The 3,845-nt window shown below is 40.6% G+C and overlaps 1 protein-coding gene across 2 annotated transcripts in view; it reads right to left on the bottom strand.

The window, feature by feature from the left end:
* The window catches only part of smco4 (single-pass membrane protein with coiled-coil domains 4), an 8,400-nt gene extending 5,724 nt beyond the window's left edge, over positions 1-2,676 (bottom strand). The window contains exons 1-2 of one of the 2 annotated variants that reach the window (XM_046073940.1): positions 2,505-2,676; positions 1,365-1,487 (exon numbers count right to left, since the gene is read on the bottom strand). The gene's annotated coding sequence lies outside the window, so the exon portion shown is untranslated. The remainder of the gene's footprint in view (positions 1-1,364; positions 1,488-2,504) is intronic. The other variant, XM_046073939.1, reaches the window with a different exon arrangement.
* Between the last annotated feature and the right edge of the window lie 1,169 nt (positions 2,677-3,845).

Below are 3,845 nucleotides of genomic sequence, written 5' to 3'. Positions count from 1 at the left end.
TATATATATATATATATATATATATAATCCGAGCAAATTCAATAGGGACCTCGCACGGTCGTGCTCGGGCCCTAATAATCTTAGCAAATTCAATAGGGACCTCACACGGTCGTGCTCGGGCCCTAAATATATATATAATCTTAGCAAATTCAATAGGGACCTCACACGGTCGTGCTCGAAATAATACAGCTACTTACTAGTTACTCAGCATATACTCCTTAAAAAAGTAATATTAGCTACTTCACTTATTACTGGGTGATATAACGCCACTCTCTCCCGATGAGTCCAAGCATCTGTGGCAGCAGCGGCCGGAGTTTTTCCGAGTTTCACGTTGCTGCGCTGCTTTAGCTGATGATGTTTTAATTAAGTAAAGATGTAGAATTGTTCGCGGTTGAAAGCTTTTTGCTGGTCGCACAAAGTTTACAACAGACGACAGTGTTCTTTGCATCTTAGACTGTGACACAGTAATGGCAATAATGTTACTTACAGCTGTCCAAAATACCTCTCTCTCCCTGTTCTCCAGTCTTCCTTTAGCTTCTTGGCTAACAGCTGACTTGAACAAGATAAGGTCCGGTGCCGCTGAGCTGCAGCGCGGTTGCACATTCATGTCAGGGATGGTGCGTTCAGTAGTGTAGCCTTAATATGATTAGTAACTGTAATAACATTACTGCTTTGGAAACAGTAATCCGTTACATTACTCTTTACTGGGAAAAGTAATATTACAGTATTACTGCCCAACACGTTACCACTGATGCGCGACAGCGACAGTGGTACACACTGTGCAGCTGTTAGAAACTCGCCTAAAAGACACAAAACTTTTTTTTTGTTCTGGAGTTTTCCACCTGCCCTCAGCCTCCATGGCAGCAGGTGCGTTGCCGCACTGAGCCAAACAACCGAAACCAAAATCTGCAACTCACAACATTTTGTTTGCATAAACACTAAAATTAAAAACAGGCAATACCTTATGTAAACAAATGAAACCCATCCAAGTGTGCATTATCATTTAAGATTTTAAAGAATGCAAATAATGCAATAACCCAGGGCACAATTACATGAATACAAATGAGTCGTTAGAAGACAGTGAGAGTAACTGCAATGAGCCCAACAGCTGACATACAGAGGTCTGCTGTGTGGACACTTTTACAACTCATTTGATGACTGCCGGACTTTAACTGAACAAGATATGTTGGCTGGATGACTAAACTGTGTAACGTGTTATCATTTTTAGTACTCAAAGCTTCTACAGATTATTTGATCAATGCATCATTTAAGAAGTACTTTTGCTTGGCGGCGGCAGAACATTGCTATGAGACAGAAGTACACAGAAGTGCTAATGAACAGTTTAAACTAGAGCTTTCACTAACCGTTGATACCCCGACAGCCATCTTGGATCACGAAGTCGGGGTATGCGATTCTCCCGACTTCCGAAGTCGGGATTCCGATTTAAGGGGGCGTTCCTTGATCTTCCCTCTTTCTTACTGGGCAGACTGGGTGTGAAATCGTCATCTTCACTTTAACATGTTTAACCCTAACAATGTTTAGAAATCACTAAAACCTCTCAGACATGTTTCAGCAGTACACACGCTATCCCTCTCAGATCACTGGAGAGAACGCAGTTGGTAACACCTACTATCAGAACTAAACATGTTAATGTTGCTTTTATCTGCTATACTTCCTGAAGGTATTGAAAGGTGCACCAACTATAGCCAGCTGTAAATCTAGACCTGTTCTCAGGTTCTTTTTGTTAACTGATCGAATGCACTCAACTTTCTATGTTCATTTAGTCCTTTAGAATGTTTTATTTTCATGTGTCCATCTGTTCCCCCTAAACACAACTTTACTAATTATTGATAACTTCACCCAAAATATGTACAGACTGCATTAAATGCAGATCTGCTGGACTGCTCACTGAGTAACTTAATAAAGAAAGTTTTATTTGCTGTGGAATGGAAAGCTGGCTGTTAAGAGGGCAGGAAAAACGTAACAATCTAAGCACTAACGTTACGCCATGGTTTGTAGCGCAACATGTAAAAACACGAACGTAACAGTGGTATGGTATTTAAAGCTTGTGGGACCTGAGTTACCTCCACATTTGAAAACTCATGCTCAGTTGCGGGGCTACAAACTGTTGCTTAAGAGTAAGTAACGTTAGTTATCTTGGCCCAGCAGCAGTCATGTCCAACAGCTAACATTTTAACGTTACGTCAGTAACAAGACGAACCTCACGAACTCACAGACCGAGTGCAAGAGTTCCCGGTAGCTAACACGAAGACGTAACGTTACTGGACGTACAGGTTAGTCATCGTTATCTAACGTTACATGGCCACACATTTTCTCTGTCAGGCGTTATAATATGCTGTTGAGTAAGTTGGTCAACATTACGATCCCGTATCCGGTGGCTCCTAATGCTAGTTAGCAAGTTACTAACTTTAGGACTTGTGAGCTACAGCACTGACAAAATACTGCTGACAATTCAAGAAGTCTGGCACTGAGAGTTATCTTACAGATCAGTCAGAGTTGTGAACAGTTCCACGATGACCTCGCAGTGTTTCTCCCAGAGTTCCAGGCGTCAGGTTTGTTACAGCAAAAATTACAGTAAGTTAAAAACCTGCCGTTCCCCACGGAGCTCGACGTGGCACCAAGAAAGTCTTTTGGATAACAGCTCTATCAAGTTACCTAGCTTTACAACCAGGACACTTCCGGCCGTACCCTCCATAATAAAACGCCAAATGAAGGCGTTGCCACAAGAAACATGCAGCCTATCAGTACACTATGTAGAGCACTTTTCTAAACCCAGGTCACATGGCAACAAATTAAAATAATTAAATGGAGAGTTAATAGGTAATGAAAGATATTAAAAGGACCAGAATATGATAAAAGAAATAAAGACACAATTCAGCTAAAATCATGATGATGTTTGTAGCTACACTGGTCCCAAGAAATAATGGCCACGCATAATACAAATGTCTTTTGAAGATTTATTTTATCTCACTCTCTCCTTTATCAGCAGACACAGTGAAAATGTGAAAATGTCCTCTTAAACCAAGTGCAGATTATGGTTAATTTGGGGATGTATGTCGTTCCTTGCTCTGCTCTGCATTCACATTGTCTCTTACCCATAATGCCATGGTTATGCCCTTAACTTAACTCTGGTCATGTGACCCATTACCCATTACTCTGTTGATAGTTGAAATAAACCTTACATAAGACATTTTTTACCATATTTGAAGACACATTTCTTGTTAATGTTAGCCCTTTTAACATCTTACTTTACATTTTTTTTTTATTTTTAATGGCTATATGAACTCAAATATTCATGAACTTATTGTCCCTGAGACAGTTACAATGCTGCTTACTCAGCCAGCCTTATTTCCTTGGACAGGTGCAACCTGCTTCGACTCAAACCTACTGACTCTGACTATCCAACAACCGAAATAGCTTTAGCCAACCTACAGTAACAAATCAACACAAAGTAGCTGACACAGTATGTCAATAACCACACAACAAAAGCAACCAAGAAAAGCACAACAACTCATTATGCCTACACAGTATGAATGAATGAATGAATGCATTCTGATCATGATCCACATGGCAATTGTTGCTATCCTTCGAGGGCCCTTGTAATCAGCTGGGTCCTGTATGGGCTGATATTTGTGTCAGTAGAAATTGAATTTGAATTGCTCAACTTGAATAATTGCATTAAAAAACTGAATTTGTATTGTTTAACTTGAACAACTGTTTTGAAAAACTGAATCTCCATCCATCGTCAACCGCTTATCCTGCGTACAGGGTTGTAGGGGGCTGGAGCCAATCCCAGCTGACATCGGGCAAAAGGCAGTCCCTGC

The sequence above is a fragment of the Micropterus dolomieu genome, linkage group LG17 (assembly GCF_021292245.1).
Source record: "Micropterus dolomieu isolate WLL.071019.BEF.003 ecotype Adirondacks linkage group LG17, ASM2129224v1, whole genome shotgun sequence".
NCBI classification, from domain to species: domain Eukaryota; kingdom Metazoa; phylum Chordata; class Actinopteri; order Centrarchiformes; family Centrarchidae; genus Micropterus; species Micropterus dolomieu.
This window is presented reverse-complemented; position numbering and strand designations above follow the sequence as displayed.